Genomic DNA, 25,999 nt, shown 5'->3' with positions numbered 1-25,999 from the left:
GGGGATCTCTGTTACAAGCAGGGGGGATATCACAAAGAGCTCACCTGAGTTCCCCTGGAGAGGACGGGATGTCTGTTACAAGCAGGGGGGATATCACAACACACCAGAATTCACATGGGGAAGCCAACTTCCACCTTGAAACAGGAGACCTACTGAAATGACATCACAAAGCGCTCACCTGAGTTCCCCTAGAGAATAGGGGATGTCTGTTACAAGCAGGGGGGATATCACAACACACCAGGAGTCACAGGGGAAGCCAACCTCCACCTTGAAACAGGTGACCAACTGAAATGACATCACAAAGCGCTCACCTGAGTTCCCCTGGAGAGCAGGGGATCTCTGTTACAAGCAGGGGGGATATCACAAAGCGCTCACCTGAGTTCCCCTGGAGAGGACGGGATGTCTGTTACAAGCAGGGGGGATATCACAACACACCAGAATTCACATGGGGAAGCCAACTTTCACATTGAAACAGGAGACCTACTGAAATGACATCACAAAGCGCTCACCTGAGTTCCCCTGGAGAGCAGGGGATCTCTGTTACAAGCAGGGGGGATATCACAAAGCGCTCACCTGAGTTCCCCTGGAGAGGACGGGATGTCTGTTACAAGCAGGGGGGATATCACAACACACCAGAATTCACATGGGGAAGCCAACTTCCACCTTGAAACAGGAGACATACTGAAATGACATCACAAAGCGCTCACCTGAGTTCCCCTAGAGAAGAGGGGATGTCTGTTACAAGCAGGGGGGATATCACAACACACCAGGAGTCACAGGGGAACCCAACCTCCACCTTGAAACAGGTGACCAACTGAAATGACATCACAAAGCACTCACCTGAGTTCCCCTGGAGAGCAGGGGATCTCTGTTACAAGCAGAGGGATATCACAAAGCGCTCACCTGAGTTCCCCTGGAGAGGACGGGATGTCTGTTACAAGCAGGGGGGATATCACAACACACCAGAATTCACATGGGGAAGCCAACTTCCACCTTGAAACAGGAGACCTACTGAAATGACATCACAAAGCGCTCACCTGAGTTCCCCTAGAGAAGAGGGGATCTCTGTTACAAGCAGGGGTGATATCACAAAGCGCTCACCTGAGTTCAACTGGAGAGGAGGGGATGTCTGTTACAAGCAGGGGGGATATCACAACACACCAGGAGTCACAGGGGAAGCCAACCTCCACCCTGAAACAACTGACCAACAGAAATGACATCAGAAAGCGCTCACCTGAGTTCCCCTAGAGATGAGGGGATGTCTGTTACAAGCAGGGGGGATATCACAGCACACCAGGAGTCACAGCGGAAGCCAACCTCCACCTTGAAACAGGTGACCATCTGAAATGACATCACAAAGCGCTCACCTGAGTTCCCCTGGAGGGGATGTCTGTTACAAGCAGGGGGGATATCACAACACACCAGGATTCACATGGGGAAGCCAACTTCCACCTTGAAACAGGTGACCATCTGAAATGACATCACAAAGCGCTCACCTGAGTTCCCCTGGAGGGGATGTCTGTTACAGCAGGGGGGATATCACAACACACCTGGAGTCACAGCGGAAGCCAACCTCCACCATGAAACAGGTGACCATCTGAAATGACATCACAAAGCGCTCACCTGCGTTCCCCTGGAGGGGATGTCTGTTACAAGCAGGGGGGATATCACAACACACCAAGAGTCACAGCGGAAGCCAACCTCCACCTTGAAACAGGTGACCAACTGAAATGACATCACAAAGCGCTCACCTGAGTTCCCCTGGAGAGGAGGGTATGTCTGTTACAAGCAGGGGGGATATTACAAAGCGCTCACCTGAGTTCACCTGGAGAGGACGGGATGTCTGTTACAAGCAGGGGGGATATCACAACACACCAGGATTCACATGGGGAAGCCAACTTCCACCTTGAAACAGGAGACCTACTGAAATGACATCACAAAGCGCTCACCTGAGTTTCCCTAGAGAAGAGGGGATGTCTGTTACAAGCAGGGGGGATATCACAACACACCAGGAGTCACAGGGGAAGCCAACCTCCACATTGAAACAGGTGACCAACTGAAATGACATCACAAAGCGTTCACCTGAGTTCCCCTGGAGAGCAGGGGATCTCGGTTACAAGCAGGGGGGATATCACAAAGCGCTCACCTGAGTTCCCCTGGAGAGGAGGGGATGTCTGTTACAAGCAGCGGTGATATCACAAAGCGCTCACCTGAGTTCCCCTGGAGAGGAGGGGATGTCTGTTACAAGCAGGGGGGATATCACAACACACCAGGAGTCACAGGGGAAGCCAACCTCCACCTTGAAACAACTGACCAACAGAAATGACATCACAAAGCGCCCACCTGAGTTCCCCTAGAGATGAGGGGATGTCTGTTACAAGTAGGGGCGATATCACAACACGCCAGGATTCACAGGGGAAGACAATCTCCACCTTGGAACAGGTGACCAACTGAAATGACATCACAAAGCGCTCACCTGAGTTCCCCTGGAGACCAGGGGATCTCTGTTACAAGAAGGGGGGATATCACAAAGCGCTCACCTGAGTTCCCATGGAGAGGAGGGTATGTCTGTTACAAGCAGGGAGGATATCACAACACACCAGGATTCACATGGGGAAGCCAACTTCCACCTTGAAACAGGTGACCATCTGAAATGACATCACAAAGCGCTCTCCTGAGTTCCCCTGGAGGGGATGTCTGTTACAGCAGGGGGGATATCACAACACACCAGGAGTCACAGCGGAAGCCAACCTCCACCATGAAACAGGTGACCATCTGAAATGACATCACAAAGCGCTCACCTGCGTTCCCCTGGAGGGGATGTCTGTTACAAGCAGGGGGGATATCACAACACACCAGGAGTCACAGGGGAAGCCAACCTCCACCTTGAAACAGGTGACCAACTGAAATGACATCACAAAGCGCTCACCTGAGTTCCCCTGGAGAGCAGGGGATCTCTGTTACAAGCAGGGGGGTTATCACAAAGCGCTCACCTGAGTTCCCCTGGAGAGGACGGGATGTCTGTTACAAGCAGGGGGGATATCACAGCACACCAGGATTCACATGGGGAAGCCAACTTCCACCTTGAAACAGGTGACCAACTGAAATGACATCACAAAGCGCTCACCTGAGTTCCCCTGGAGTGGAGGGGATGTCTGTTACAAGCAGGGGGGATATCACAACACACCAGGAGTCACAGGGGAAGCCAACCTCCACCTTGAAACAGGTGACCAACTGAAATGACATCACAAAGCGCTCACCTGAGTTCCCCTGGAGAGCAGGGGATCTCTGTTACAAGCAGGGGGGATATCACAAAGCGCTCACCTGAGTTCCCCTGGAGAGGACGGGATGTCCCTTACAAGCAGGGGGGATATCACAACACACCAGGATTCACATGGGGAAGCCAACTTCCACCTTGAAACAGGAGACCTACTGAAATGACATCACAAAGCGCTCACCTGAGTTCCGCTAGAGAAGAGGGGATGTCTGTTACAAGCAGTGGGGATATCACAACACACCAGGAGTCACAGGGGAAGCCAACCTCCACATTGAAACAGGTGACCAACTGAAATGACATCACAAAGCGCTCACCTGAGTTCCCCTGGAGAGCAGGGGATCTGTGTTACAAGCAGGGGGGATATCACAAAGCGCTCACCTGAGTTCCCCTGGAGAGGAGGGGATGTCTGTTACAAGCAGGGGTGATATCACAAAGCGCTCACCTGAATTCCCCTGGAGAGGAGGGGATGTCTGTTACAAGCAGGGGGGATATCACAACACACCAGGAGTCACAGGGGAAGCCAACCTCCACCTTGAAACAACTGACCAACAGAAATGACATCACAAAGCGCTCACCTGAGTTCCCCTAGAGATGAGGGGATGTCTGTTACAGCAGGGGGGATATCACAACACACCACGAGTCACAGCGGAAGCCAACCTCCACCATGAAACAGGTGACCATATGAAATGACATCACAAAGCGCTCACCTGCGTTCCCCTGGAGGGGATGTCTGTTACAAGCAGGGGGGATATCACAACACACCAGGAGTCACAGCGGAAGCCAACCTCCACCTTGAAACAGGTGACCAACTGAAATGACATCACAAAGCGCTCACCTGAGTTCCCCTGGAGAGGAGGGTATGTCTGTTACAAGCAGGGGGGATATTACAAAGCGCTCACCTGGGTTCACCTGGAGAGGACGGGATGTCTGTTACAAGCAGGGGGGATATCACAACACACCAGGATTCACATGGGGAAGCCAACTTCCACCTTGAAACAGGAGACCTACTGAAATGACATCACAAAGCGCTCACCTGAGTTCCGCTAGAGAAGAGGGGATGTCTGTTACAAGCAGGGGGGATATCACAACACACCAGGAGTCACAGGGGAAGACAATCTCCACCTTGGAACAGGTGACCAACTGAAATGACATCACAAAGCGCTCACCTGAGTTCCCCTGGAGAGCAGGGGATGTCTGTTACAAGCAGGGGGGATATCACAAAGCGCTCACCTGAGTTCCCCTGGAGAGGAGGGGATGTCTGTTACAAGCAGGGGTGATATCACAAAGCGCTCACCTGAATTCCCCTGGAGAGGAGGGGATGTCTGTTACAAGCAGGGGGGATATCACAACACACCAGGAGTCACAGGGGAAGCCAACCTCCACCTTGAAACAACTGACCAACAGAAATGACATCACAAAGCGCCCACCTGAGTTCCCCTAGAGATGAGGGGATGTCTGTTACAAGTAGGGGCGATATCACAACACGCCAGGATTCACAGGGGAAGACAATCTCCACCTTGGAACAGGTGACCAACTGAAATGACATCACAAAGCGCTCACCTGAGTTCCCCTGGAGACCAGGGGATCTCTGTTACAAGAAGGGGGGATATCACAAAGCGCTCACCTGAGTTCCCATGGAGAGGAGGGTATGTCTGTTACAAGCAGGGAGGATATCACAACACACCAGGATTCACATGGGGAAGCCAACTTCCACCTTGAAACAGGTGACCATCTGAAATGACATCACAAAGCGCTCTCCTGAGTTCCCCTGGAGGGGATGTCTGTTACAGCAGGGGGGATATCACAACACACCAGGAGTCACAGCGGAAGCCAACCTCCACCATGAAACAGGTGACCATCTGAAATGACATCACAAAGCGCTCACCTGCGTTCCCCTGGAGGGGATGTCTGTTACAAGCAGGGGGGATATCACAACACACCAGGAGTCACAGGGGAAGCCAACCTCCACCTTGAAACAGGTGACCAACTGAAATGACATCACAAAGCGCTCACCTGAGTTCCCCTGGAGAGCAGGGGATCTCTGTTACAAGCAGGGGGGTTATCACAAAGCGCTCACCTGAGTTCCCCTGGAGAGGACGGGATGTCTGTTACAAGCAGGGGGGATATCACAGCACACCAGGATTCACATGGGGAAGCCAACTTCCACCTTGAAACAGGTGACCAACTGAAATGACATCACAAAGCGCTCACCTGAGTTCCCCTGGAGTGGAGGGGATGTCTGTTACAAGCAGGGGGGATATCACAACACACCAGGAGTCACAGGGGAAGCCAACCTCCACCTTGAAACAGGTGACCAACTGAAATGACATCACAAAGCGCTCACCTGAGTTCCCCTGGAGAGCAGGGGATCTCTGTTACAAGCAGGGGGGATATCACAAAGCGCTCACCTGAGTTCCCCTGGAGAGGACGGGATGTCCCTTACAAGCAGGGGGGATATCACAACACACCAGGATTCACATGGGGAAGCCAACTTCCACCTTGAAACAGGAGACCTACTGAAATGACATCACAAAGCGCTCACCTGAGTTCCGCTAGAGAAGAGGGGATGTCTGTTACAAGCAGTGGGGATATCACAACACACCAGGAGTCACAGGGGAAGCCAACCTCCACATTGAAACAGGTGACCAACTGAAATGACATCACAAAGCGCTCACCTGAGTTCCCCTGGAGAGCAGGGGATCTGTGTTACAAGCAGGGGGGATATCACAAAGCGCTCACCTGAGTTCCCCTGGAGAGGAGGGGATGTCTGTTACAAGCAGGGGTGATATCACAAAGCGCTCACCTGAATTCCCCTGGAGAGGAGGGGATGTCTGTTACAAGCAGGGGGGATATCACAACACACCAGGAGTCACAGGGGAAGCCAACCTCCACCTTGAAACAACTGACCAACAGAAATGACATCACAAAGCGCTCACCTGAGTTCCCCTAGAGATGAGGGGATGTCTGTTACAGCAGGGGGGATATCACAACACACCACGAGTCACAGCGGAAGCCAACCTCCACCATGAAACAGGTGACCATATGAAATGACATCACAAAGCGCTCACCTGCGTTCCCCTGGAGGGGATGTCTGTTACAAGCAGGGGGGATATCACAACACACCAGGAGTCACAGCGGAAGCCAACCTCCACCTTGAAACAGGTGACCAACTGAAATGACATCACAAAGCGCTCACCTGAGTTCCCCTGGAGAGGAGGGTATGTCTGTTACAAGCAGGGGGGATATTACAAAGCGCTCACCTGGGTTCACCTGGAGAGGACGGGATGTCTGTTACAAGCAGGGGGGATATCACAACACACCAGGATTCACATGGGGAAGCCAACTTCCACCTTGAAACAGGAGACCTACTGAAATGACATCACAAAGCGCTCACCTGAGTTCCGCTAGAGAAGAGGGGATGTCTGTTACAAGCAGGGGGGATATCACAACACACCAGGAGTCACAGGGGAAGACAATCTCCACCTTGGAACAGGTGACCAACTGAAATGACATCACAAAGCGCTCACCTGAGTTCCCCTGGAGAGCAGGGGATGTCTGTTACAAGCAGGGGGGATATCACAAAGCGCTCACCTGAGTTCCCCTGGAGAGGAGGGGATGTCTGTTACAAGCAGGGGTGATATCACAAAGCGCTCACCTGAATTCCCCTGGAGAGGAGGGGATGTCTGTTACAAGCAGGGGGGATATCACAACACACCAGGAGTCACAGGGGAAGCCAACCTCCACCTTGAAACAACTGACCAACAGAAATGACATCACAAAGCGCTCACCTGAGTTCCCCTGGAGAGCAGGGGATCTCTGTTACAAGCAGGGGGGATATCACAAAGCGCTCACCTGAGTTCCCCTGGAGAGGAGGGGATGTCTGTTACAAGCAGGGGTGATATCACAAAGCGCTCACCTGGGTTCCCCTAGAGATGAGGGGATGTCTGTTACAAGTAGGGGGGATATCACAACACGCCAGGATTCACAGGGGAAGACAATCTCCACCTTGGAACAGGTGACCAACTGAAATGACATCACAAAGCGCTCACCTGAGTTCCCCTGGAGACCAGGGGATCTCTGTTACAAGAAGGGGGGATATGACAAAGCGCTCACCTGAGTTCCCATGGAGAGGAGGGTATGTCTGTTACAAGCAGGGAGGATATCACAACACACCAGGATTCACATGGGGAAGCCAACTTCCACCTTGAAACAGGTGACCATCTGAAATGACATCACAAAGTGCTCTCCTGAGTTCCCCTGGAGGGGATGTCTGTTACAGCATTGGGGATATCACAACACACCAGGAGTCACAGCGGAAGCCAACCACCACCATGAAACAGGTGACCATCTGAAATGACATCACAAAGCGCTCACCTGCGTTCCCCTGGAGGGGATGTCTGTTAAAAGCAGGGGGGATATCACAACACAACAGGAGTCACAGCGGAAGCCAACCTCCACCTTGAAACAGGTGACCAACTGAAATGACATCACAAAGCGCTCATCTGAGTTCCCCTGGAGAGGAGGGTATGTCTGTTACAAGCAGGGGGGATATCACAAAGCGCTCATCTGAGTTCCCCTGGAGAGGAGGGTATGTCTGTTACAAGCAGGGGGGATATCACAAAGCGCTCACCTGAGTTCCCATGGAGAGGAGGGGATGCCAGTTACAAGCAGGGGGGATATCACAACACACCAGGATTCACATGGGGAAGCCAACTTCCACCTTGAAACAGGTGACCATCTGAAATGACATCACAAAGCGCTCACCTGCGTTCCCCTGGAGGGGATGTCTGTTACAAGCAGGGGGGATATCACAACACAACAGGAGTCACAGCGGAAGCCAACTTCCACCATGAAACAAGTGACCAACTGAAATGACATCACAAAGCGCTCACCTGAGTTCCCCTGGAGTGGAGGGGATGTCTGTTACAAGCAGGGGGGATATCACAACACACCAGGAGTCACAGGGGAAGCCAACCTCCACCTTGAAACAGGTGACCAACTGAAATGACATCACAAAGCGCTCACCTGAGTTCCCCTGGAGAGCAGGGGATGTCTGTTACAAGCAGGGGGGATATCACAAAGCGCTCACCTGAGTTCCCCTGGAGAGGAGGGGATGTCTGTTACAAGCTGGGGTGATATCACAAAGCGCTCACCTGAATTCCCCTGGAGAGGAGGGGATGTCTGTTACAAGCAGGGGGGATATCACAACACACCAGGTGTCACAGGGGAAGCCAACCTCCACCTTGAAACAGATGACCAACTGAAATGACATCACAAAGCGCTCACCTGAGTTCCCCTGGAGATGAGGGAATGTCTGTTACAAGCAGGGGGGATATCACAACACACCAGGGGAAGACTACCTCCACCTTGAAACAGATGACCAACTGAAATGACATCACAAAGCGCTCACCTGAGTTCCCCTGGAGATGTGGGATTGTCTGTTACAAGTAGGGGGGATATCACAAAGCGCTCACCTGAGTTCCCCTGGAGAGCAGGGGATGTCTGTTACAAGCAGGGGGGATATCACAACACGCCAGGAGTCACAGGGGAAGCCAACCTCCACCTTGAAACAGGTGACCAACTGAAATGACATCACAAAGCGCTCACCTGAGTTCCCCTAGAGATGAGGGGATGTCTGTTATAAGCAGGGGGGATATCACAACACACCAGGAGTCACAGCGGAAGCCAACCTCCACCTTGAAACAGGTCACCACCTAAAATGACATCACAAAACACTCACCTGACTTCCCCTGGAGAGCAGGGGATGTCTGTTATAAGCAGGGGGGATATCACAAAGCGTTCACCTGAGTTCCCCTGAAGAGGACGGGATGTCTGTTATAAGCAGGGGGGATATCACAACACACCAGGAGTCACAGGGGAAGACTACCTCCACCTTGAAACAGATGACCAACTGAAAAGAAATCACAAAGCGCTCACCTTAGATCCCCTGGAGAGGAGGGGATGTCTGTTACAAGCAGTGGGGATATCACAAAGCACTCACCTGAGTTCCCCTGGAGAGGAGGGGATGTCTGTTACAAGCAGGGGGGATATCACAACACGCCAGGTTTCACAGGGGAAGACAATCTCCACCTTAAAACAGGTGACCAACTGAAATGACATCATAAAGCGCTAACCTGAGTTCCCCTGGAGAGGAGGGGATGTCGGTTACAAGCGGGGGGGGGGATATCAAAACACACCAGGAGTCAGAGGGGAAGGCAACCTCCACCTTGAAACAGGTAACCAACTGAAAAGAAGTCACAAAGCGCTCACCTTAGATCCCCTGGAGAGGAGGGGATGTCTGTTACAAGCAGTGGGGATATCACAAAGCACTCACCTGAGTTCCCCTGGAGAGGAGGGGATGTCTGTTACAAGCAGGGGGGATATCACAACACGCCAGGTTTCACAGGGGAAGACAATCTCCACCTTAAAACAGGTGACCAACTGAAATGACATCACAAAGCGCTCACCTGAGTTCCCGTGGAGAGGAGGGGATGTTTGTTACAAGCAGGGGGGATATCACAACACACCAGGAGTCACAGGGGAAGCCAACCTCCACCTTGAAACAGGTGACCAACTGAAATGACATCACAAAGCGCTCACCTGAGTTCCCGTAGAGATGAGGGGATGTCTGTTACAAGTAGGGGGGATATGACAACACGACAGGATTCACAGGGGAAGACAATCTCCACCTTGAAACAGGTGACCAACTGAAATGACATAACAAAGCGCTGACCTGAGTTCCCCTGGAGAGCAGGGGATCTCTGTTACAAGCAGGGGGGATATCACAAAGCGTTCACCTGAGTTCCCCTGGAGAGGAGGGGATGTCTATTACAAGAAGGGGGGATACCACAACACACCAGGAGTCACAGGGGAAGCCAACCTCAACCTTGAAACAAGTGACCAAATGAAATGACATCACAAGGCGCTCACCTGAGTTCACCTGGAGAGGTGGGGATGTCTGTTACAAGCAGGGGGGAGATCACAAAGCGCTCACCTGAGTTCCCCTGGAGAGGAGGGGATGTCTATTACAAGAAGGGGGGATATCAAAACACACCAGGAGTCACAGGGGAAGCCAACGTCAACCTTGACTCAAGTGACCAACTGAAATGACATCACAAAGCGCTCACCTGAGTTCCCCTAGAGATGAGGGGATGTCTGTTATAAGCAGGGGGGATATCACAACACACCAGGAGTCACAGCGGAAGCCAACCTCCACCTTGAAACAGGTGACCACCTGAAATGACATCACAAAACGCTCACCTGAGTTCCCCTGGAGAGCAGGGGATGTCTGTTACAAGCAGGGGGGATATCACAAAGCGCTCACCTGAGTTCCCGTGGAGAGGAGGGGATGTCTGTTACAAGCAGGGGGGATATCACAACACACCAGAAGTCACAGGGGCAGCCAACCTTCACCTTGAAACAGGTGACCAACTGGAATGACTCACTCACTTACTTCCCCTGGAGATGAGGACATGTCTCTTAATGTCAGGGTGGATAACATAACTCACTACAAGTCAGAGTCAAAGCCATCCTCCAACTAGAACCTTAAGGCCTACTGAAATGACATCACAAAATGCTCAACTCTATTCCCAGGGAGACAAAGGAATGTCTCTTACTGGCATGGCGGAACACATAACACACTAGACCAGAGGGGAAGCCAAGCTCCAGCTGGAATCTTGTGACGTACTACAATGACATCACAAAGCACTCACCTCAGTTCCCCTGGAGATGAGGGAATGTCTCTTCTGGCATGGGGGATAACATAACACACTGGAAGTCAGAGGGCAAGCCAACCTCCACCTTGAAACAGGTGACCTACTGAAATGACATCACAAAGCGCTCACCTGAGTTCCCCTGGAGAGCAGGGGATGTCAGTTAGAAGCAGGGGGGATATCACAAAGTGCTCACCTCAGTTCCCTTGGAGAGGACGGGATGTCTGTTATAAGCAGGGGGGATACCACAACAAACCAGGAGTCACAGGGGAAGCCAACCTCTACCTTGAAAAAGGTGACCAACTGAAATGACATCACAAAGCGCTCACCTGAGTTCACCAGGAGAGGAGGGGTAGCTGTTACATGCAGGGGTATATCACAACACACCAGGAGTCACAGGGGAGGCCAACCTCAACCTTGAAACAGGTGACCAACTGAAATGACATCACAAAGCGCTGACAACTTTCCCTTGAGAGGAGGGGATGTCCGTTACAAGCAGGGGGGATATCACAACACACCAGGAGTCACAGGGGAAGCCAACCTCCACCTTGAAAAAGGTGACCAACTGAAATGACATCCCAAAGCGCTCCCCTGAGTTCCCCTGGAGAGGAGGCGATGTCTGTTACAAGCAGGGGGGATATCACAACACACCAGGAGTCACAGGGGGAGCCAACCTCCACCGTGAAACAGGTGACCAACTGAAATGACATCACAAAGCGCTCTCCTGAGTTCCCGTAGAGATGAGGGGATGTCTGTTAGAAGTAGGGGGGGATACCACAACACGCCAGGATTCACAGGGGAAGACAATCTCCACCTTGAAACAGGTGACCAACTGAAATGACATCACAAAGCGCTCACCTGAGTTCCCCTGGAGAGCAGGGGATGTCAGTTAGAAGCAGGGGGGATATCACAAAGTACTCACCTCAGTTCCCTTGGAGAGGACGGGATGTCTGTTATAAGCAGGAGGGATATCACAAAGCGGTCACTTGAGTTCCCCTGGAGAGGACGGGATCTCTGTTACAGGCAGGGGGGATATCACAAAGCGCTCGCCTGAGTTCCCCTGGAGAGGACGGGATGTCTGTTACAAGCAGGGGGGATATCACAAAGCGCTCACCTGAGTTCCCCTGGTGAGGAGGGGATGTCTGTTACAAGTCACAAAGCGCTGACTTGACTTTCCCTTGAGAGGAGGGGATGTCCGTTACAAGCAGGGGGGATATCACAACACACCAGGAGTCACAGGGAAAGCCAACCTCAACCTTGAAACAGGTGACCAACTGAAATGACATCACAAAGCGCTCACATGAGATCTCCTAGAGATGAGGGGATGTCTGTTAAAAGCAGGAGGGATATCACAACACGCCCGGATTCACAGGGGAAGACAATCTCAACCTTGAAACAGGTGACCAACTGAAATGACATCACAAAGCGCTCACCTGAGTTCCCCTGGAGAGCAGGGGATCTCTGTTACAAGCAGGGGGGATATCACAAAGCGCTCACCTGAGTTCCCCTGGTGAGGAGGGGATGTCTGTTACAAGCAGGGGGGATATCACAACACGCCAGGAGTCACAGGGTAAGCCAACCTCCACCTTGAAACAGGTGACCAACTGAAATGACATCACAAAGCGCTCACCAGAGTTCCCCTAGAGATGAGGGGATGTCTGTTATAAGCAGGGGGGATATCAGAACACACCAGGAGTCACAGCGGAAGCCAACCTCCACCTTGAAACAGGTGACCACCTGAAATGACATCACAAAACGCTCACCTGAGTTCCCCTGGAGAGCAGGGGATGTCTGTTACAAGCAGGGGGGATATCACAACACACCAGGAGTCACAGGGGAAGCCAACCTCCACCTTGAAACAGGTGACCAACTGAAATGACATCACAAAGTGCTCACCTGAGTTCCCGTAGAGATGAGGGGATGTCTGTTACAAGTAGGGGGATATCACAACACACCAGGAGTCACAGCGGAAGCCAACCTCCACCATGAAACAGGTGACCAACTGAAATGACATCACAAAGCGCTCACCTGAGTTCCCCTGGAGAGCAGGGGATTTCTGTTACAAGCAGGGGGGATATTACAAAGCGCTCACCTGAGTTCCTCTGGTGAGGAGGGGATGTCTGTAACAAGCAGGGGGGATATCACAACACACCAGGAGTCACAGGGGAAGCCAACCTCAACCTTGAAAAAGGTGACCAACTGAAATGACATCACAAAGCGCTCACATGAGATCCCCTAGAGATGAGGGGATGTCTGTTAAAAGCAGGGGGGATATCACAACACACCAGCAGTCACAGGGGAAGCCAACCTCCACCTTGAAACAGGTGACCAACTGAAACGACATCACAAAGCGCTCACCTGAATACCCCTGGAGAGCAGGGGATGTCTGTTACAAGCAGGGGGGATATCACAAAGCGCTCACCTGAGTTCCCCTGGTGAGGAGGGGATGTCTGTTACAAGCAGGGGGGATATCACAACACGCCAGGAGTCACAGGGGAAGCAAACCTCCACCTTGAAACAGGTGACCAACTGAAATGACATCACAAAGCGCTCACCTGAGTTCCCCTAGAGATGAGGGGATGTCTGTTATAAGCAGGGGGGATATCACAACACACCAGGAGTCACAGGGGAAGGCAACCTCAACCTTGAAAAAGGTGACCAACTGAAATGACATAACAAAGCGCTCCCCAGAGTTCACCAGGAGAGGAGGGGATGTCTGTTACAAGAAGGAGGGATATCACAACACACCAGGAGTCACAGGGGAGGCCAACCTCAACCTTGAAACAGGTGACCAACTGAAATGACATAACAAAGCGCTCACCTGAGTTCACCAGGAGAGGAGGGAATGTCTGTTACAGGCAGGAGGGATATCACAAAGCACTCACTTGAGTTCCACTGGAGAGGACGGGATGTCTGTTACAAGCATGGGGGATACCACAACACACCAAGAGTCACAGGGGAAGCCAACCTCAACCTTGAAACAGGTGACCAACTGAAATGACATCACAAAGAGCTCACCTGAGTTCACCTGGAGAGGAGGGGATGTCTGTGATAAGCAGGGGGGATATCACAAAGCGCTCACCTGAGTTCCCATGGAGAGGAGGAGATGTCTGTTACAAGCAGGGGGGATATCACAACACACCAGGAGTCACAGGAGAAGCCAACCTCCACCTTGAAACAGATGACCAACTGAAATGACATCACAAAGCGCTCACCTGAGTTCCCCTGGAGATGAGGGAATGTCTGTTACAAGCAGGGGGGATATCACAACACACCAGGGGAAGACTACCTCCACCTTGAAACAGATGACCAACTGAAATGACATCACAAAGCGCTCACCTGAGTTCCCCTGGAGATGAGGGAATGTCTGTTACAAGCAGGGGGGATATCACAACACACCAGGGGAAGACTACCTCCACCTTGAAACAGATGACCAACTGAAATGACATCACAAAGCGCTCACCTGAGTTCCCCTGGAGATGAGGGATTGTCTGTTACAAGCCGGGGGGATATCACAAAGCGCTCACCTGAGTTCCCCTGGAGAGGAGGGGATGTCTGTTACAAGCAGGGGGGATATCACAACACACCAGGAGCCACAGGGGAAGCCAACCTCCACCATGAAACAGGTGACCAACTGAAATGACATCACAAAGCGCTCACCTGAGTTCACCAGGAGAGGAGGGGTAGCTGTTACATGCAGGGGTATATCACAACACACCAGGAGTCACAGGGGAGGCCAACCTCAACCTTGAAACAGGTGACCAACTGAAATGACATCACAAAGCGCTGACAACTTTCCCTTGAGAGGAGGGGATGTCCGTTACAAGCAGGGGGAATATCACAACACACCAGGAGTCACAGGGGAAGCCAACCTCCACCTTGAAACAGGTGACCAACTGAAATGACATCCCAAAGCGCTCCCCTGAGTTCCCCTGGAGAGGAGGCGATGTCTGTTACAAGCAGGGGGGATATCACAACACACCAGGAGTCACAGGGGGAGCCAACCTCCACCGTGAAACAGGTGACCAACTGAAATGACATCACAAAGCGCTCTCCTGAGTTCCCGTAGAGATGAGGGGATGTCTGTTAGAAGTAGGGGGGGATACCACAACACGCCAGGATTCACAGGGGAAGACAATCTCCACCTTGAAACAGGTGACCAACTGAAATGACATCACAAAGCGCTCACCTGAGTTCCCCTGGAGAGCAGGGGATGTCAGTTAGAAGCAGGGGGGATATCACAAAGTACTCACCTCAGTTCCCTTGGAGAGGACGGGATGTCTGTTATAAGCAGGGGGGATATCACAAAGCGCTCACCTGAGTTCCCCTGGTGAGGACGGGATCTCTGTTACAGGCAGGGGGGATATCACAAAGCGCTCGCCTGAGTTCCCCTGGAGAGGACGGGATGTCTGTTACAAGCAGGGGGGATATCACAAAGCGCTCACCTGAGTTCCCCTGGTGAGGAGGGGATGTCTGTTACAAGTCACAAAGCGCTGACTTGACTTTCCCTTGAGAGGAGGGGATGTCCGTTACAAGCAGGGGGTATATCACAACACACCAGGAGTCACAGGGAAAGCCAACCTCAACCTTGAAACAGGTGACCAACTGAAATGACATCACAAAGCGCTCACATGAGATCTCCTAGAGATGAGGGGATGTCTGTTAAAAGCAGGAGGGATATCACAACACGCCCGGATTCACAGGGGAAGACAATCTCAACCTTGAAACAGGTGACCAACTGAAATGACATCACAAAGCGCTCACCTGAGTTCCCCTGGAGAGCAGGGGATCTCTGTTACAAGCAGGGGGGATATCACAAAGCGCTCACCTGAGTTCCCCTGGTGAGGAGGGGATGTCTGTTACAAGCAGGGGGGATATCACAACACGCCAGGAGTCACAGGGTAAGCCAACCTCCACCTTGAAACAGGTGACCAACTGAAATGACATCACAAAGCGCTCACCAGAGTTCCCCTAGAGATGAGGGGATGTCTGTTATAAGCAGGGGGGATATCAGAACACACCAGGAGTCACAGCGGAAGCCAACCTCCACCTTGAAACAGGTGACCACCTGAAATGACATCACAAAACGCTCACCTGAGTTCCCCTGGAGAGCAGGGGATGTCTGTTACAAGCAGGGGGGATATCACAACACACCAGGAGTCACAGGGGAAGCCAAACTCCACCTTGAAACAGGTGACCAACTGAAATGACATCACAAAGCGCTCACCAGAGTTCCCCTGGAAAGGAGGGGATGTCTGTTACAAGCAGGGGGGATATCACAACACACCAGGAGTCACAGGGGAAGCCAACCTCCACCTTGAAACAGGTGACCAACTGAAATGACATCACAAAGTGCTCACCTGAGTTCCCGTAGAGATGAGGGGATGTCTGTTACAAGTAGGGGGATATCACAACACACCAGGAGTCACAGCGGAAGCCAACCTCCACCATGAAACAGGTGACCAACTGAAATGACATCACAAAGCGCTCACCTGAGTTCCCCTGGAGAGCAGGGGATTTCTGTTACAAGCAGGGGGGATATTACAAAGCGCTCACCTGAGTTCCTCTGGTGAGGAGGGGATGTCTGTAACAAGCAGGGGGGATATCACAACACACCAGGAGTCACAGGGGAAGCCAACCTCAACCTTGAAAAAGGTGACCCACTGAAATGACATCACAAAGCGCTCACATGAGATCCCCTAGAGATGAGGGGATGTCTGTTAAAAGCAGGGGGGATATCACAACACACCAGCAGTCACAGGGGAAGCCAACCTCCACCTTGAAACAGGTGACCAACTGAAATGACATCACAAAGCGCTCACCTGAATACCCCTGGAGAGCAGGGGATGTCTGTTACAAGCAGGGGGGATATCACAAAGCGCTCACCTGAGTTCCCCTGGTGAGGAGGGGATGTCTGTTACAAGCAGGGGGGATATCACAACACGCCAGGAGTCACAGGGGAAGCAAACCTCCACCTTGAAACAGGTGACCAACTGAAATGACATCACAAAGCGCTCACCTGAGTTCCCCTAGAGATGAGGGGATGTCTGTTATAAGCAGGGGGGATATCACAACACACCAGGAGTCACAGGGGAAGGCAACCTCAACCTTGAAAAAGGTGACCAACTGAAATGACATAACAAAGCGCTCCCCAGAGTTCACCAGGAGAGGAGGGGATGTCTGTTACAAGAAGGAGGGATATCACAACACACCAGGAGTCACAGGGGAGGCCAACCTCAACCTTGAAACAGGTGACCAACTGAAATGACATAACAAAGCGCTCACCTGAGTTCACCAGGAGAGGAGGGAATGTCTGTTACAGGCAGGAGGGATATCACAAAGCACTCACTTGAGTTCCACTGGAGAGGACGGGATGTCTGTTACAAGCATGGGGGATACCACAACACACCAAGAGTCACAGGGGAAGCCAACCTCAACCTTGAAACAGGTGACCAACTGAAATGACATCACAAAGAGCTCACCTGAGTTCACCTGGAGAGGAGGGGATGTCTGTGATAAGCAGGGGGGATATCACAAAGCGCTCACCTGAGTTCCCATGGAGAGGAGGAGATGTCTGTTACAAGCAGGGGGGATATCACAACACACCAGGAGTCACAGGAGAAGCCAACCTCCACCTTGAAACAGATGACCAACTGAAATGACATCACAAAGCGCTCACCTGAGTTCCCCTGGAGATGAGGGAATGTCTGTTACAAGCAGGGGGGATATCACAACACACCAGGGGAAGACTACCTCCACCTTGAAACAGATGACCAACTGAAATGACATCACAAAGCGCTCACCTGAGTTCCCCTGGAGATGAGGGATTGTCTGTTACAAGCCGGGGCGATATCACAAAGCGCTCACCTGAGTTCCCCTGGAGAGGAGGGGATGTCTGTTACAAGCAGGGGGGATATCACAACACACCAGGAGCCACAGGGGAAGCCAACCTCCACCATGAAACAGGTGACCAACTGAAATGACATCACAAAGAGCTCACCTGAGTTCACCTGGAGAGGAGGGGATGTCTATTATAAGCAGGGGGGATATCACAACACACCAGGAGTCACAGCGGAAGCCAACCTCCACCTTGAAACAGGTCACCACCTAAAATGACATCACAAAACACTCACCTGAGTTTTCCTGGAGAGCAGGGGATGTCTGTTATAAGCAGGGGGGATATCACAAAGCGTTCACCTGAGTTCCCCTGAAGAGGACGGCATGTCTGTTATAAGCAGGGGGGATATCACAACACACCAGGAGTCACAGGGGAAGACTACCTCCACCTTGAAACAGATGATCAACTGAAATGACATCACAAAGCGCTCACCTGAGTTCCCCTGGAGATGAGGGATAGTCTGTTACAAGCAGGGGGGATATCACAAAGCGCTCACCTGAGTTCCCCTGGAGAGCAGGGGATGTCTGTTACAAGCAGGGGGGATATCACAACACACCAGGAGTCACAGGGGAAGCCAACCTCCACCTTGAAACAGGTGACCAACAGAAATGGAATCAAAAAGCGCTCACCTGAGTTCCCCTGGAGAGGAGGGGATGTCGGTTACAATCGGGGGGGGGGGATATCACAACACACCAGGAGTCAGTGGGGAAGACTACCTCCACCTTGAAACAGGTAACCAACTGAAAAGAAATCACAAAGCGCTCACCTTAGATCCCCTGGAGAGGAGGGGATGTCTGTTACAAGCAGTGGAGATATCACAAAGCACTCACCTGAGTTCCCCTGGAGAGGAGGGGATGTCTGTTACAAGCAGGGGGGATATCACAACACGCCAGGTTTCACAGGGGAAGCAAACCTCCACCTTGAAACAGGTGACCAACTGAAATGACATCACAAAGCGCTCACCTGAGTTCCCCTAGAGATGAGGGGATGTCTGTTACAAGCAGGGGGGATATCACAACACACCAGGAGTCACAGCGGAAGCCAACCTCCACCTTGAAACAGGTGACCAACTGAAATGACATCACAAAGTGCTCACCTGAGTTCCCGTAGAGATGAGGGGATGTCTGTTACAAGTAGGGGGATATCACAACACACCAGGAGTCACAGCGGAAGCCAACCTCCACCATGAAACAGTTGACCAACTGAAATGACATCACAAAGCGCTCACCTGAGTTCCCCTGGAGAGCAGAGGATTTCTGTTACAAGCAGGGGGGATATTACAACACACCAGGAGTCACAGGGGAAGGCAACCTCAACCTTGAAAAAGGTGACCAACTGAAATGACATAACAAAGCGCTCCCCAGAGTTCACCAGGAGAGGAGGGGATGTCTGTTACAAGAAGGAGGGATATCACAACACACCAGGAGTCACAGGGGAGGCCAACCTCAACCTTGAAACAGGTGACCAACTGAAATGACATAACAAAGCGCTCACCTGAGTTCACCAGGAGAGGAGGGAATGTCTGTTACAGGCAGGAGGGATATCACAAAGCACTCACTTGAGTTCCACTGGAGAGGACGGGATGTCTGTTACAAGCATGGGGGATACCACAACACACCAAGAGTCACAGGGGAAGCCAACCTCAACCTTGAAACAGGTGACCAACTGAAATGACATCACAAAGAGCTCACCTGAGTTCACCTGGAGAGGAGGGGATGTCTGTGATAAGCAGGGGGGATATCACAAAGCGCTCACCTGAGTTCCCATGGAGAGGAGGAGATGTCTGTTACAAGCAGGGGGGATATCACAACACACCAGGAGTCACAGGAGAAGCCAACCTCCACCTTGAAACAGATGACCAACTGAAATGACATCACAAAGCGCTCACCTGAGTTCCCCTGGAGATGAGGGAATGTCTGTTACAAGCAGGGGGGATATCACAACACACCAGGGGAAGACTACCTCCACCTTGAAACAGATGACCAACTGAAATGACATCACAAAGCGCTCACCTGAGTTCCCCTGGAGATGAGGGATTGTCTGTTACAAGCCGGGGGGATATCACAAAGCGCTCACCTGAGTTCCCCTGGAGAGGAGGGGATGTCTGTTACAAGCAGGGGGGATATCACAACACACCAGGAGCCACAGGGGAAGCCAACCTCCACCATGAAACAGGTGACCAACTGAAATGACATCACAAAGAGCTCACCTGAGTTCACCTGGAGAGGAGGGGATGTCTATTATAAGCAGGGGGGATATCACAACACACCAGGAGTCACAGCGGAAGCCAACCTCCACCTTGAAACAGGTCACCACCTAAAATGACATCACAAAACACTCACCTGAGTTTTCCTGGAGAGCAGGGGATGTCTGTTATAAGCAGGGGGGATATCACAAAGCGTTCACCTGAGTTCCCCTGAAGAGGACGGCATGTCTGTTATAAGCAGGGGGGATATCACAACACACCAGGAGTCACAGGGGAAGACTACCTCCACCTTGAAACAGATGATCAACTGAAATGACATCACAAAGCGCTCACCTGAGTTCCCCTGGAGATGAGGGATAGTCTGTTACAAGCAGGGGGGATATCACAAAGCGCTCACCTGAGTTCCCCTGGAGAGCAGGGGATGTCGGTTACAATCGGGGGGGGGGATATCACAACACACCAGGAGTCAGTGGGGAAGACTACCTCCACCTTGAAACAGGTAACCAACTGAAAAGAAATCACAAAGCGCTCACCTTAGATCCCCTGGAGAGGAGGGGATGTCTGTTACAAGCAGTGGAGATATCACAAAGCACTCACCTGAGTTCCCCTGGAGAGGAGGGGATGTCTGTTACAAGCAGGGGGGATATCACAACACGCCAGGTTTCACAGGGGAAGCAAACCTCCACCTTGAAACAGGTGACCAACTGAAATGACATCACAAAGCGCTCACCTGAGTTCCCCTAGAGATGAGGGGATGTCTGTTACAAGCAGGGGGGATATCACAACACACCAGGAGTCACAGCGGAAGCCAACCTCCACCTTGAAACAGGTGACCAACTGAAATGACATCACAAAGTGCTCACCTGAGTTCCCGTAGAGATGAGGGGATGTCTGTTACAAGTAGGGGGATATCACAACACACCAGGAGTCACAGCGGAAGCCAACCTCCACCATGAAACAGTTGACCAACTGAAATGACATCACAAAGCGCTCACCTGAGTTCCCCTGGAGAGCAGGGGATTTCTGTTACAAGCAGGGGGGATATTACAAAGCGCTCACCTGAGTTCCTCTGGTGAGGAGTGGATGTCTGTAACAAGCAGGGGGGATATCACAACACACCAGGAGTCACAGGGGAAGCCAACCTCAACCTTGAAAAAGGTGACCAACTGAAATGACATCACAAAGCGCTCACATGAGATCCCCTAGAGATGAGGGGATGTCTGTTAAAAGCAGGAGGGATATCACAACACGCCCGGATTCACAGGGGAAGACAATCTCAACCTTGAAACAGGTGACCAACTGAAATGACATCACAAAGCGCTCACCTGAGTTCCCCTGGAGAGCAGGGGATCTTTGTTACAAGCAGGGGGGATATCACAAAGCGCTCACCTGAGTTCTCCTGGTGAGGAGGGGATGTCTGTTACAAGCAGGGGGGATATCACAACACACCAGGAGTCACAGGGGAAGCAAACCTCCACCTTGAAACAGGTGACCAACTGAAATGACATCACAAAGCGCTCACCTGAGTTCCCCTAGAGATGAGGGGATTTCTGTTATAAGCAGGGGGGATATCACAACACACCAGGAGTCACAGCGGAAGCCAACCTCCACCTTGAAACAGGTGACCACCTGAAATGACATCACAAAACGCTCACCTGAGTTCCCCTGGAGAGCAGGGGATGTCTGTTACAAGCAGGGGGGATATCACAAAGCGCTCACCTGAGTTCCAGTGGAGAGGAGGGGATGTCTGTTACAGGCAGGGGGGATACCACAACACACCAAGAGTCACAGGGGAAGCCAACCTCAACCTTGAAACAGGTGACCAACTGAAATGACATCACAAAGAGCTCACCTGAGTTCACCTGGAGAGGAGGGGATGTCTGTGATAAGCAGGGGGGATATCACAAAGCGCTTACCTGAGATCCCATGGAGAGGAGGAGATGTCTGTTACAAGCAGGGGGGATATCACAACACACCAGGAGTCACAGGAGAAGCCAACCTCCACCTTGAAACAGATGACCAACTGAAATGACATCACAAAGCGCTCACCTGAGTTCCCCTGGAGATGAGGGAATGTCTGTTACAAGCAGGGGGGATATCACAACACACCAGGGGAAGACTACCTCCACCGTGAAACAGATGACCAACTGAAATGAAATCACAAAGCGCTCACCCGAGTTCCCCTGGAGATGAGGGATTGTCTGTTACAAGCCGGGGGGATATCACAAAGCGCTCACCTGAGTTCCCCTGGAGAGGAGGGGATGTCTGTTACAAGCAGGGGGGATATCACAACACACCAGGAGCCACAGGGGAAGCCAACCTCCACCATGAAACAGGTGACCAACTGAAATGACATCACAAAGAGCTCACCTGAGTTCACCTGGAGAGGAGGGGATGTCTATTATAAGCAGGGGGGATATCACAACACACCAGGAGTCACAGCGGAAGCCAACCTCCACCTTGAAACAGGTCACCACCTAAAATGACATCACAAAACACTCACCTGAGTTCCCCTGGAGAGCAGGGGATGTCTGTTATAAGCAGGGGGGATATCACAAAGCGTTCACCTGAGTTCCCCTGAAGAGGACGGCATGTCTGTTATAAGCAGGGGGGATATCACAACACACCAGGAGTAACAGGGGAAGACTACCTCCACCTTGAAACAGATGATCAACTGAAATGACATCACAAAGCGCTCACCTGAGTTCCCCTGGAAATGAGGGATAGTCTGTTACAAGCAGGGGGGATATCACAACACACCAGGAGTCACAGGGGAAGCCAACCTCCACCTTGAAACAGGTGACCAACAGAAATGGCATCAAAAAGCGCTCACCTGAGTTCCCCTGGAGAGGAGGGGATGTCGGTTACAAGCGGGGGGGGGGGAATATCACAACATACCAGGAGTCAGAGGGGAAGACTACCTCCACCTTGAAACAGGTAACCAACTGAAAAGAAATCACAAAGCGCTCACCTTAGATCCCCTGGAGAGGAGGGGATGTCTGTTACAAGCAGTGGGGATATCACAAAGCACTCACCTGAGTTCCCCTGGAGAGGAGGGGATGTCTGTTACAAGCAGGGGGGATATCACAACACGCCAGGTTTCACAGGGGAAGCAAACCTCCACCTTGAAACAGGTGACCAACTGAAATGACATCACAAAGCGCTCACCTGAGTTCCCCTAGAGATGAGGGGATGTCTGTTATAAGCAGGGGGGATATCACAACACACCAGGAGTCACAGCGGAAGCCCACCTCCACCTTGAAACAGGTGACCAACTGAAATGACATCACAAAGTGCTCACCTGAGTTCCCGTAGAGATGAGGGGATGTCTGTTACAAGTAGGGGGATATCACAACACACCAGGAGTCACAGCGGAAGCCAACCTCCACCATGAAACAGGTGACCAACTGAAATGACATCACAAAGCGCTCACCTGAGGTCCCCTGGAGAGCAGGGGATTTCTGTTACAAGCAGGGGGGATATTACAAAGCGCTCACCTGAGTTCCTCTGGTGAGGAGGGGATGTCTGTAACAAGCAGGGGGGATATCACAACACACCAGGAGTCACAGGGGAAGCCAACCTCAACCTTGAAACAGGTGACCAACTGAAATGACATCACAAAGAGCTCACCTGAGTTCACCTGGAGAGGAGGGGATGTCTGTGATAAGCAGGGGGGATATCACAAAGCGCTCACCTGAGTTCCCATGGAGAGGAGGAGATGTCTGTTACAAGCAGGGGGGATATCACAACACACCAGGAGTCACAGGAGAAGCCAACCTCCACCTTGAAACAGATGACCAACTGAAATGACATCACAAAGCGCTCACCTGAGTTCCCCTGGAGATGAGGGAATGTCTGTTACAAGCAGGGGGGATATCACAACACACCAGGGGAAGACTACCTCCACCTTGAAACAGATGACCAACTGAAATGACATCACAAAGCGCTCACCTGAGTTCCCCTGGAGATGAGGGATTGTCTGTTACAAGCCGGGGGGATATCACAAAGCGCTCACCTGAGTTCCCCTGGAGAGGAGGGGATGTCTGTTACAAGCAGGGGGGATATCACAACACACCAGGAGCCACAGGGGAAGCCAACCTCCACCATGAAACAGGTGACCAACTGAAATGACATCACAAAGAGCTCACCTGAGTTCACCTGGAGAGGAGGGGATGTCTATTATAAGCAGGGGGGATATCACAACACACCAGGAGTCACAGCGGAAGCCAACCTCCACCTTGAAACAGGTCACCACCTAAAATGACATCACAAAACACTCACCTGAGTTTTCCTGGAGAGCAGGGGATGTCTGTTATAAGCAGGGGGGATATCACAAAGCGTTCACCTGAGTTCCCCTGAAGAGGACGGCATGTCTGTTATAAGCAGGGGGGATATCACAACACACCAGGAGTCACAGGGGAAGACTACCTCCACCTTGAAACAGATGATCAACTGAAATGACATCACAAAGCGCTCACCTGAGTTCCCCTGGAGATGAGGGATAGTCTGTTACAAGCAGGGGGGATATCACAAAGCGCTCACCTGAGTTCCCCTGGAGAGCAGGGGATGTCGGTTACAATCGGGGGGGGGGGATATCACAACACACCAGGAGTCAGTGGGGAAGACTACCTCCACCTTGAAACAGGTAACCAACTGAAAAGAAATCACAAAGCGCTCACCTTAGATCCCCTGGAGAGGAGGGGATGTCTGTTACAAGCAGTGGAGATATCACAAAGCACTCACCTGAGTTCCCCTGGAGAGGAGGGGATGTCTGTTACAAGCAGGGGGGATATCACAACACGCCAGGTTTCACAGGGGAAGCAAACCTCCACCTTGAAACAGGTGACCAACTGAAATGACATCACAAAGCGCTCACCTGAGTTCCCCTAGAGATGAGGGGATGTCTGTTACAAGCAGGGGGGATATCACAACACACCAGGAGTCACAGCGGAAGCCAACCTCCACCTTGAAACAGGTGACCAACTGAAATGACATCACAAAGTGCTCACCTGAGTTCCCGTAGAGATGAGGGGATGTCTGTTACAAGTAGGGGGATATCACAACACACCAGGAGTCACAGCGGAAGCCAACCTCCACCATGAAACAGTTGACCAACTGAAATGACATCACAAAGCGCTCACCTGAGTTCCCCTGGAGAGCAGGGGATTTCTGTTACAAGCAGGGGGGATATTACAAAGCGCTCACCTGAGTTCCTCTGGTGAGGAGTGGATGTCTGTAACAAGCAGGGGGGATATCACAACACACCAGGAGTCACAGGGGAAGCCAACCTCAACCTTGAAAAAGGTGACCAACTGAAATGACATCACAAAGCGCTCACATGAGATCCCCTAGAGATGAGGGGATGTCTGTTACAAGCAGGAGGGATATCACAACACGCCCGGATTCACAGGGGAAGACAATCTCAACCTTGAAACAGGTGACCAACTGAAATGACATCACAAAGCGCTCACCTGAGTTCCCCTGGAGAGCAGGGGATCTTTGTTACAAGCAGGGGGGATATCACAAAGCGCTCACCTGAGTTCCCCTGGTGAGGAGGGGATGTCTGTTACAAGCAGGGGGGATATCACAACACACCAGGAGTCACAGGGGAAGCAAACCTCCACCTTGAAACAGGTGACCAACTGAAATGACATCACAAAGCGCTCACCTGAGTTCCCCTAGAGATGAGGGGATTTCTGTTATAAGCAGGGGGGATATCACAACACACCAGGAGTCACAGCGGAAGCCAACCTCCACCTTGAAACAGGTGACCACCTGAAATGACATCACAAAACGCTCACCTGAGTTCCCCTGGAGAGCAGGGGATGTCTGTTACAAGCAGGGGGGATATCACAAAGCGCTCACCTGAGTTCCAGTGGAGAGGAGGGGATGTCTGCTACAGGCAG

The sequence above is a fragment of the Paroedura picta genome, chromosome 10, assembly GCF_049243985.1.
Source record: "Paroedura picta isolate Pp20150507F chromosome 10, Ppicta_v3.0, whole genome shotgun sequence".
Lineage (NCBI taxonomy): Eukaryota > Metazoa > Chordata > Lepidosauria > Squamata > Gekkonidae > Paroedura > Paroedura picta.
Note: the sequence above shows the minus strand (reverse complement) of the source record.